Raw genomic sequence first — 12538 nt, forward strand, 5'->3', positions numbered from 1 at the left:
AATATGATCGTATTTTCTTGACCTGGTAAGGACTCTAGCTGCTGCATTTTGAACTACCTGTAGCTTGTTTATTGAAGAAGCAGGACAACCACCTAGAAGTGCATTACAATAGTCCAGTCTAGAGGTCATGAATGCATGAACTAGCTTTTCTGCATCAGAAACAGACAACATGTTTCGTAGCATGTTATATATATGTTGAGCTGCGTCAATATTAGAAGCAGCTTTGTTTTTGGAAAGTAAATATTTGTATAGAATTTTCATCACAAATAGTTTAAGGATTCTGTTTGATGTGTTGCAGAACTGAATATTTGGTTCTCTTTCAATTCTAGAGTATGAACTACAATCAAACTGGCCACACCCACAGGACGTTGAACCGCAATGTTGAATTAGAATGACAGTAAGAGGAATTTACTGGATTATAATTTAAAGAAATTCAACTCGGGTAATGCATTCAGTGTGCTTTCTCTCTGGTCCAAAATCATTTTCAAAACTTTCAAAGGGTGGTTTTATGAGGGCAAAGATGTTTATTAATCTTTGCCTTTGTATGTTAAAATCATCATATTATGGATTCCTTTAAATTCTTTTAAAAGGTTTGCTACTTAAATTATTAGTTTACTCCAGAATTAAAATTTCCTGATAATTTACTCACCCCTATTTCATCCAAGTTGTTCATGTCTTTCGTTCTTCAGTCGAAATAAAATTAAGGTGTTCGAGGAAAACATTTGAGGATTTTCCTCCATATAGTAGACTTCAACAGAGACCAAAGAGTTGAAGGTCCGAAATGCAGTTTCAGTGCTTCAAAGGGATCTAGATGATCCTAGCTGAGAAATAAGGGTCTTATCTAGCGAAACGATTGGATTTTCCCAAAAATATAAAAATGTATATACTTTTTAACCACAAGTGCTCATTTTGCACTAGCTCTGCCATGCATGTAAATGAAATTGGAAAGGTCACAGAAGAAATCTTTCAGGTTTCCAAAGATTTAAACATTTAGGATATGCACACAAACTGACAATTTTAAACAATAAACTGATACAAAGACATATTAATATGTTGTTCAATATACAACAACTTTTGAATGGTCCTCCTTCTCCACAATTTTAAACACTGCAGTACTCTCGTAGTTTTGTCACTCATGACCTTTCCAACATGATTATGTAATGCGTGGAGTCGTGGATGTGCATCACAGAGCTAGTGCATTTGTGGTTAAAAAGGATTATTTTATTTTATTTTTTTTAAATGACCGATTGTTTCACTAGATAAGACTCTTCATCCTCGAGTGGAATTGTGTAAAGTCCTTTGAAGCTGCATTGAAACTGCTGTTTAGGCCTTCAACCCATTGGCCAAAGAAGTCTACTATATGGAGAGAAATCCTGGAATGTTTTCCTCAATAACCTTAATTTCCTTTCAACTGAAGAGAGAAAGACATACACATCTTGAATGACATGGGGATGAGTAAATTATCAAGGAATTGTAATTCTCGAGTGAACTAATCCTGTAATTAAAATTTAGGAATTCAATTTGAATGCCACACAAACCTAGTCACAGTTTTTTGTGTGTTTTTTTGTTGTTGTTTTTTTAACATGGTTTTCCAATCATGGGGATTTCACAACATCTGAGAGAAGGTCCATTTTTTCAAACAACAAAGAGTTTGGTTGCTTTTGAATTCTTGATTGCTGGTAAGTGTGATCACGCTCCTTCTGTTTCCAAGTCCACCATTTGCAATCATTTAGTGGCAAAACTAAGAAACTCTCTCTCTCTCTCTCTCTCTCTCTCTCTCTCTCTCTTTCTCTCTCTCTCTCTCTTTTAATCCCCTCATCACTGCCCACTCATTGTGACTAAAGAGCCAGTAGACAACACAACTAGCCTTTCATTCTCTCCAACAGCATGACAAGCTAAAGAAGTTATTTGTAAACACAATTAAGCTGTGAAATCATATTTAATTACTTTCCTGCTGTCTCCAGTTCTTTAAGGATTCCCTCTCAAACAACAGTTTTGAATACTGGCACCTGCCGGGCTGCTCATTTTCCCACACCTGGTCCTGCAGAATGTCAACATAAAAGCAGCTCCATCCAGCATTCAGGGTCGCGGTCTGGTCCTTGGAGCTCACCATACCTGCAATAGCACCGTTCCACTTAACATCATGCACTCTGAAAGCACAGTAAATTAAAGATCATAAATCATGCACTATTCATAAGAGTCTCCATCCGGCCCTTTCATTGCCTGCAACCCTTCTCCCCCTCTAATGGCATTGAGCGTTCGCAGGCCTCCGAAGCGCTCCATCCCATCCTGTCCTTTTGACTGAGCATAGTGTTCTGGACCACTGCATTAAAAGCTGATATCCTGAGCAAAGCCAAATGCTCTCCATCAACCCCCATCTCACGAGACCATTGTCTGCTAGAGGAACCACCAGATGGTCTGCACCATATCGGCCTAGGTATCAGTTTTACACCAGGGGAAGCACCAGGGATATGCTCCAAAGCAATTATCACTGGAGTATAATTGAGAGATACATTATATAGCGGTGTGGTTTTCTTGTTCTGTCTGGGTCTGACGTGTGAGCTTACTCGGTTCAAGCTATATCGGGCTCAGATATTTGGAGGGAGAGTGGAGAGAGAAGCAGCGAGAATGGAGGAAAGGTAATTCACCATTACATAGGTCATGGCCCACATAATCTGGTGCACTCTCACTAATGACTGATAACATGAGGCAGGCAAGGTGTGTCAGCCCTCATCAGTCTCTCTTATTAGAGATGTGAGCACACATCTTTCATAAGCCCTTCCTCCTGAATGCCATTAAACCAGTAGCGTAGCCAGGAATCACAAAGTAGGTGGGCCCAGAGAAAATCAGGTGGGCACAGCCTAAAATGCATCTGTTATCAAAATAGGCCAACACAACTACAGTACACCTGCTTCTTGAATACACCACAGTTTAATGAGAGCACAAGCATGTATCATGTCATCATAAGCAGTGTTAAGAACATAACGATAAGCATTTCCACTGCGCGCGGCCACACCACACACACACGCGCATCTGACAGATGCAAAAAACACCATCATTAAATCAGCAGGACAGTAGTGGACAGTGTGTAAAAACAGAGCTTGGTCTGGCTCAGCGGCCACATAAACCACGTTATATAACAACATTAACTAGGCAACTAGTGTACATAGTAAACGTAGATTGGCTTACTTTTGATGCGCTTATAACAGGAGACGACGGGGCTTTGAGTTGAACACTGCAATGACTTCGTTATAGTCCAATTCAGTCAATTCTCTCTCAAATGAGAGAAGGGACAAAGAGTTCAGTCTATGTGTCAACATTGTTGCTCTGATACTAGTTTTTATCCGATTTACAGTGGAAAAGAAACGTTCGACAGTACAGCTTGTTATTGGTAGTGTGATGAGGACTCGCAGGAGACGGTTCATTCTTGGAAAGATATCGCATGGGCATGCATCGAGCACCTCCACAAGTGATGGAAATGCCCTGCCATTTGATACTTTTTTTTCTAGTTGCTGAACAAACACCTCATGTTCAGAATCATCAACAGCGATGTTAAAGTGCGGACGGGCAGGCTGTAACAGAGTCTTTTTGCCGAAGGTGTTCGATTGAGGCAAGCACGCAGCGGCTGCTCTCATTAAACCGTACGTGTCAGCCTTAAAACGGGAGTTCAGTTCCATGATCTGCCTGTCTAGTATATCATTCCACAATTGTTTCAGGTCAGAGTTGTCCTTGACAGGTGATGCTTTGCCCACTGGATCTGCATCAACATATCGCCCAACTTACCTGGCAACTTCCTCTTTCGTGCCCCAGTGACGTCAAAATTCACAATGTCATGCATTTTCATCAAATCATCCGTCAGTGCCATAACTTTCTCAAAGTCATTTTCTTCATTCCTGAATGTACTGTAGCTCTCCTTAAGCCCTTCGATTAGATCAATGCAATCTGTTACTGATATAGTGGCAGACTATAATGTTTCTTGATTCTTGTTTGGTTGTCATGGTGATGATGAAATGCCCGCATAGCGCATTTCGCAGTCAGATTGCGAACAGCCCATACCCCCTTCACAACGACGAGCACATTTCACAGAGGGACACTGAAGTTTAGCTAAGTATGTTAAACTAAAATGAAACAGAGCAACTTACTAATGTTCGTGTCAAAAATACATTATTGTTGAATATTGTTAGGCTACATTGTGAGGCCAATGACAGGCCCACCCGTAGCTACGCGAGTGCATTAAACATGCGCACACATATACACTCACATTGGTTCATCCATGGTGTTGTGAACGACCCAAAAAGAAATGCATTGACTTGGTGTAACTGGTCCATTCATCATCATCTCTTTTCTTCACTGAAGACTTTTGCGAGATGGGTTTCCAGAATTACTGATGTCCATCTCAGCATCTTGCCAAGACCACTCAGTTCACTTCCAGATATAGACACTCTTATGGTGGAGGGCTGCAGGGTGGAATGTAGACTCATCTCCTTAAGTGAGAGAGGAAAGAAAAAAGGTAATTCATTTATGCTATTTGATTCTCTTCATAAAGACACTCCCCACTGGATTCAACAGGGGAGGTATAACGTGTGGTACAAGATTTTAATCGCTGCTGAGAGAGCATGCAAAAAAGGACAGATATGATTGAATTGACGGAATAAATTCAGGTAGTTTTTCACTTATCTGATATAAAATTATAATCATAGGTGGCACTTTTTGTTCTCGATTGCCCATGAAAATGATAAACTGTCCTGAAATTGTTTATGACAAAATTTTACTTATACACATAATATATTGATAAATAAATATCTTTTTTTTGTTTAAATGTAAGATTTATTATAGTAAGTGACAGTACAGAAATGTATAATACTTCTTTTTTTATTATTTAGAATAAATGCTGTTGTTTTGAACTTCTAAAGTATCCTGGAAAAAAAAATGTATGATGGTTTCCAGAATTTTTTTTATAAATGAATTAAACTGTATAACACTGATAATAATAAATGTTTCTTAAGCACAAAATGGAGACATTGCCACAGTTCTTCTGGATTGAGTCTATCTCAGTTTGTTCTGTTTCTTCATGTTATTCCAGACAGACTGGATGATGGTGAGATCAGATATCCGTGTGGAGCACTGGCTGCTGTCAGACTCCTTGTGCAAACAAAAATCTCACTAGATTATTACATTTAATAGCAAAAATGATGTTTAGAAATGTAAACTGATATTTACTACTGACGTACTACAGAAAAACATAGAAATAAGTGACTTAAAACCATTTTTTTGTTTGTGAAAACACTAGTGGCTACTAGTATGCATAGGTAGCTTTGAGACTGATAAGAATACTAGAACTGGCGAGGCACAGCTGTTTTATCACACACTGTTCATGACCTGTTCTCTGCCCCCCCCTCCATCCCTCCTCAGGCCTCTTCTAGTGTAAGGGTAAACCAAGTGCCAGACTGACGAATGGAGATCTCCTCCAACAATAAACAGAGGGATATGTGGACATAGGAGCCAAGCCTCCAACCAGAAGATAGAGAGCACAGGGGCATTTAGAGGAGGTTACTAGCGGTGCAGTCATTTCACACTTTTCAAGAGATTTGAACAGATCTGTTTACAAAGCAGAGGAGAAATGATTGGGCTCACTGCGTTTCCAATCAAGGACAATTAAAAAACCTCTCGGTTAGAAAGTCACAATAAAAAAAATCTAAATACTGCTGAAAAGAGGGTATGTTTTGTCCCTGCAAATTTCTCTGCGGAATTTAATGCATTTCACAGTTTGTTTATTAGTGCTCCAGCCATGTGGAATGCAGAGTAATGGCACCACAGAGGGAACACATCGCAGGGACCATTAGCTAACTAGAGCAGCTCAGACACTGAGTTTAGAGAGAGCTGTCCAAAGTGTGACACACACCTCTACTGTGCACACACACTTGCAAATGGAAACACTTTTTACCTTTTTACGATTTTGATGAGCCACACAGGCGTTTATTTGCAATACTCATTCTGAAAATATAGTCTATAAATAACTCAAAAGTATAACAGATATGTTGTCTGAAAAGCTTATGTTGGAATGGGAATCATAGGAAATAATGTTTACTTTTACTTCAGTTATCAACTTTCTCAATATGTTTGAATTTCATATTATAATTTTGGGAAATATAGAACATAAAGCTATCTATATGCCCCCAAAGAATTAAATTAAAGGGGAAAAACTATCATGTCATTGGAGTCTACAAGATGACTCTATAAAAATATGGCTCTTTATTTCATCCAAATAAATAAATAAATCCTTGAAGAGTGGCAAAGTCATAAAAGCTTAGGAAGCATTTGTGCATGAACTGAAACTGATTTTAGTTGGGCTTCCGAGGCAGCATTAACAAATTATTACGTACTAATGAATTACTGCAATACTGCTTTCTTGCTAGAAATTATATCAGAAGTCAAAAAAGACATTTAAAAACATTTACAGACAAACGGCCTATGAACCAACTCTTTCCAATGCCATTTTATTTTTTAGCTAAACTGTCATGAAATTCGAACAATCAGGATTGTGGGACATCACAAGCAGTGAAAAATACATCTTTGCTGCTTTCAAAAATCAATCAATTGAAGGTATCTCGGACCACATGTGCCTTCTTACCTCTTTATTTTTCATCTTTTGGACACAAAGTCAGATTTCTAGACAGGCATTTCTTTGGAAACACCTACTGTGTGCATTTTTTTTTCTATCCTGCAGTGTGACACTATTTAATTGATTCTTACAGTTGTAGTTTTTATGTTTTGAATTTATATAGATAATATAAATTAATTCAGTGGACTTGAAGGTCAAATATTAACTGTTAAACTTACATTAAACAGGATGTGAAGTGGGAGATGATCAGGAAAGGTCCTTGAGCCAGGATTCGAACTTGGTATGCCTGAAGTCCAATGGCGCTTTATGTTGGTGTTCTGCTCATGAGGCAATCTGCGCAGACTAAACAGCATTTTGTAAACCATTTTGTAAAATTTGTTACTTGAGAATTTGTGTCACACTGCAGGGCCACTGAAATAAACAAGTGAAATTGAAAAGTTGATTAAAAGTAGTAAGAAACCTTACATTATTCAAAACACACACATATCCTTTTTATATAAATGATACAGTTATAAAAAGATTAATCTTAAATTAAAGACAAAATAGAATGTCATTCAGCCAACTTGCCCATAATATTCACCCATTTGCTGAAAGCACTGCTGCCACTTTAGTTTGTGAACCGTTCCTAGAAACAAGGGGTGACACATCTTACCCCGAACATCCCAACTCAATAAAAAGAAAAGAATCATGTGTCCAAATGTGACAGTGGTGTAACTCAGCTCTTTAAACTTGTCCAACACACCCCGAGGGCCAAGAGCAATGGTCTACAGTGGAAAACATCCTCAAAATGTCTTGAATGGTGGATAATAATTTCCGTGCCCCTCAATAGAGGAATAGTCTGGAATAAAACAACCTCTTTCTTGGCAGTGTCGTGATTCACACGCACACACACACACATGTAGGGCTCCAGATCTGTGCTGTCACAAATAATGATGAGAGGGGATGAGCTCTGAATTCAGAATGGGGTCAGATTGATAGCGCTGGATTCCAGAAGTGACTCCCCAGCTTTTGATTTCAAAGCGTTCGCTCTTCTGCTCAGCCTCACTCCTGAGATGAAGATGAAAGTGGTGATGTCACCAATCAACGGTAACAATAATTTGGCACCAAGCACCGCAACAGGTGCCATGACAACCAGTTGTCACAATGGAAAAAGAGAACGGTTGCCAAATAGACAAGAGCACTATAAATGTACGCTGTAGCCAATGACACCAGCCAACCTTCAAACCAGAGGGATGGAACTGCGGTGTGTGACGGTGCTCTTTGTTTTTGAAGTATGTTCAAGTACTTCTTTCAAACAAGCATGTCACTTTGGCTTTTCCCCAACATACTTTATGCCCACCTCCAAACCGCCACGCATAAAGGAAGATGGGCTCTTACATTCTCAAAATGGCTTTAGAAAGGCTCACTTTCCTGGGAAACAAAATGATGGAGAGGCGAAGTGAATTCCATGTCGTTTACTGTGAACAGTGCTCAGGGACTAAGAGCTCTGAAGGTTCTGATGACTGTTTCGACATGCTAAAACAGAAGGATGATTAACATGCACTGTGATAAGAGGCTATAAAAAACACAAGGACAGTTTTGAATTTCAAGTAGTTCCACACTTATTTCTGAAGTGGTAAATATCGACGTATTAGTGCACATTTTGAAAAGCGAGCGCTGTGCGGATTCAATAAGAAATAAAAGACACTGGAAATTGGCCAAGAAAGATTATTATTCATGTCTGAACTTCTCACTTTTTACATGTTCTGGATTCTTTCAAGTTTTTCACTGCAGGTCCAGTATGTTCCTCTCTGAGAGTGTATAGAACACCTCCAAAGTGTATAGCTTTACATTTACATTACATTTATTTTATCCAAAGCGACTTACAATTGCTATATATGTCAGAGGTCACACGCTTCTGGAGCAACTAGGGGTTAAGTGTCTTGCTCAGGGACACATTGGTGTCTCACAGTGGATTCGAACCCGGGTCTCTCACGCCAAAGACGTGTGTCTTATCCACTGCGCCAACACCACCACCCCAACACCACCCCAAGGTAAGGCCCTCTCAGACGGTCCTCCTGCGCTTACATCTCAGACTAGAAAGGTGTTTGATGTGCATAGAAAATCCTGCCATCGTTTACACACCTTTATGTAATTTCAAATCTGTTGCAGTTTCTTCTGCAGAACATAAAAGAAGATATTCTAAAGAATGTTGTTGGACCCCATTCACTTTCATTGTGTGGGGGGAAAAAGCTTTTTTCTATATCTTCTTTTATATTCTGCAGAAGAAATAACGTCAAACAGGTTAATACATAATGACAGAATTTTCATTTTTAGGTGAACTATTCATTTAAAGGACTACAGGTGCGGTCAAATAAATGGCCTAAAGGTGTTTACATTGTTCCAAACTTGTATGGTTTCTTTCTTCTGTTGAACACAAAAAAAGATATTTTTAAGATTTTTGGTAAGCAAACAGTTGACAGTACCCATGGTTTTCCATTGGACAAAAAAATAAAAAAAATGGCTATGGCTACTAAGTCAATGGCTACCGTCAATTGTTTGGCCAGCAAAATATTTTCTTTTGTGTTCAACATAAGAAAGAAACTAATATAGGTTTGGAACATCATGATGGTGAGTAATTGATGAACGAATTTTCAATTTTGGGCTAACGTTCTCTTTAACGCTGCATCCCAACTGCATCTGTCCTAAACAATATTCAGAATTAGAATGAGTGTGTCCCAATAGTATGTTGAAAGTGCATTCCAAAAGTCCCCAGATAGTCTACCATTTCAGGTAGATTTCTGAAATGTATAAATGTGCACACTCATGTCATTTTGTTGTGTATTTTTGTCATTTTTAGTTAAAAGGTACAAGATGTTTGACAGGCCAGTTCAGATGCAACTATGACATGGAAATATGTCCCAAAACTTTCCTAATGTACTGCTATACATGTAAAACTAAACACTTTTTCTTCACAAAAAATACATACATTTAGGGCATTGTATATAGTATGTTCAATGAATAATTTTTTTCAATAAAAACTTCCACTGGATGAACACTTTGCATTATGTCATCCAGGATTGGTTCACCTACTGCATCATGAATATTCGGACATCCTACTCATTTAACACGCTTTTTGCATACTGTGTAGCAGGAAAGTGCGTATGGTTCCTCAGTGCTACAGCTCTTTCTCTTTCTCAAAGTTCTTTTGCATGTTCTCACTGGCCTTGACCACCTGGCAACACTTAGTCCTCCCCCTTTTGTTTCCATACCCTATCATGTCTCCTCAGTTCCGTACACTCTCCCTTTCTTCCTCTCCTTTTACAGCTCCCCCTTGGACCTGCACTCCTCCGCCGCTTTCAATCCCTCGCACCGTGCCTCTATCCCACACTCTCCTGCTGTTGCTCCAGATATGAAAACAAATCAGCCATGAAATAAGCTCCTTCCTCTGTCCTTAGTGGAGCTGTCGGAGCTCATTCCTGTCTACATCAGACACTTTCACCCGCCCACCGTCTCTGTACAAAGCTGCCTCCTCCACCCTTAACTTCCCCAACAGACTGGCCAACGCTGTTGGTGTTTCACCCCTTAGCTTAACCTGATCTCTTCTCCTCCTTCCTCGCATTAGCTTTATGGTGCATGCAACATATTAGCTCTGTTCCGAAACCTAGTGAACTGCCACCGTAGGCAGCGTTTTAAGGCCTCATCGGGGTGCAAAAGATGAAAAAGCTGTTCCAAGAGGTAGGCGACTTGATTATGCACCCTCCCATAATGCATTGCAACAAACTTGCAGAAAAAAAAGAGAGAATGTTGATAATATAAAATAATTTTAATTTATTTGATAGAAAAACATTAATAATAATCAATAAAAATGATTAAATATTCCGTAATTCATTTTGTTGATGAGATAAATACTTCTTAAACTAAATTTGTGCATGGATATTATGTATATTCATGTTAATAAAGTCACAATAATAAAGGCTGTTCCAAAAGAGCAACTTGATTATGCAACCTCCCATAATGCATTGCTGCAAACGTGCAGCTGAAGAAAGACAAATGTTGATTATAAAAATACGATTTATTCATTTTGTAAAAAGCATCAATAATAATAATAATAATAATAATAATAATGATAATAATAATAATAATAATAATATATATATATATATATATACAGTACAGACCAAAAGTTTGGACACACCTTCTCATTCAAAGAGTTTTCTTTATTTTCATGACTATGAAAATGGTAGATTCACACTGAAGGCATCAAAACTATGAATTAACACATGTGGAATTATAAACATAACAAAAAAAGTGTGAAACAACTGAAAATATGTCATATTGTAGGTTCTTCAAAGTAGCCACCTTTTGCTTTGATTACTGCTTTGCACACTCTTGGCATTCTCTTGATGAGCTTCAAGAGGTAGTCACCTGAAATGGTCTTCCAACAGTCTTGAAGGAGTTCCCCGAGAGATGCTTAGCACTTGTTGGCCCTTTTGCCTTCTGTCTGTGGTCCAGCTCACCCCTAAACCATCTCGATTGGGTTCAGGTCCGGTGACTGTGGAGGCCAGGTCATCTGGCGCAGCACCCCATCACTCTCCTTCTTGGTCAAATAGCCCTTGATGCCTTCAGTGTGAATCTACCATTTTCATAGTCATGAAAAGAAAGAAAACTCTTTGAATGAGAAGGTGTGTCCAAACTTTTGGTGGGTACTTTATATATATATATATATATATATATATATATATATATATATATATATATATATATATATATATATATATATATATATATATATAATTTTTATTTTATTGAATTTATTGAAGTAAATATGTGAATGCATATGTTATGTATGTTTATGTTTATACAATCACAAAGGCTGTTACACAATGTAGGCTTGTTGATCATGCAGCCTTCCATAATGTATAATTAAGAAGCTGAAGACAAATATTGATTTTATAAAAATACTTATAATTCATTCAACAGTTAAAAAAATTATCTATAAAATAATAAATACATATACATTATTTAATACATTGTCTTTCTTTCTTTCTTTCTTTCTTTCTTTTAAATAAATAAATAAATTAATATTTTTAACACAATTTGTGCATGTATGTTAAATATATTTATGTTTATAAAGTTGCAAAGAATGCTCCAAAAGGGTGTACTGCATTGCAAAAATCTTGAGAAATGTGGATTATAAAATTAAAGCTTATAACTAATTTAATATTACAAAGTTAATTTTATGTTATGTGTTTAAAAATAAATATTTATTTTTATGTTTTTCTTTATTAATTTTTCTCTTTTAAAATAAATTCATTTAAAGAAATATTTTATCCAAAATGTTACCTGCAAGTTTCAATATTTCTATTTTTAAAGTATTGCATTGTATTGTTGTTCTTCAATTTCTTTTATTGAAATAGAACTGTTGGTAAAAGTTGAGTTGCCTATGTAGAGTCTTCCAAATCATGCACTTATGAGCTCCCCTTTCAGTTAGGATGCTGCCTTAGAAGGCTGCTGTCTATGTAGTCTGCAAGGCAGCTCACTAGGTCTCAGAACAAAGCCACTGAGTACACATCTATTTTGAGTATTATTGTATGATTAAAATGGATATGATAACAGCACAACACCACCAGCAGCTCAGCTTCAAATGGTTTAGATTGATCATCAGTGCCTCAAGCATTCTGATAAAGCAGTCAGGGCCTTTGCTTGCACATTAATGGGCGGCACAAAATGGACGCAAGAGCAGGTGTGCGGACTCACAGGCAGTGTGTGTGTGTGTGTGTGTGTGTGTTCACTACATCATGGTGTTAATGATTAGTGATGCCAGTGGCGGGTAAAATGTCATATTTCTGCGCACGTCCTTGTGATTTGTTACAGCTCAGTGTCCCTCTGGGGGATGTTGCCTACACCACATTTCCATTAAACAAATCCTCTACA

The 12538-nt window shown here is 37.9% G+C and overlaps 1 long non-coding RNA gene across 1 annotated transcript; it reads left to right on the forward strand.

Annotated features, from left to right (window-relative positions):
- Positions 1-212: 212 nt before the first annotated feature.
- On the forward strand, positions 213-6068 carry LOC132095810 (uncharacterized). Its single transcript, XR_009422511.1, has 3 exons — positions 213-442; positions 4357-4510; positions 5413-6068. It is a non-coding gene; the product is annotated as an uncharacterized LOC132095810 (long non-coding RNA).
- The last annotated feature ends 6470 nt before the right edge of the window (positions 6069-12538 follow it).

This window comes from Carassius carassius, chromosome 20 (genome assembly GCF_963082965.1).
Source record: "Carassius carassius chromosome 20, fCarCar2.1, whole genome shotgun sequence".
In the NCBI taxonomy this organism is placed as follows: domain Eukaryota; kingdom Metazoa; phylum Chordata; class Actinopteri; order Cypriniformes; family Cyprinidae; genus Carassius; species Carassius carassius.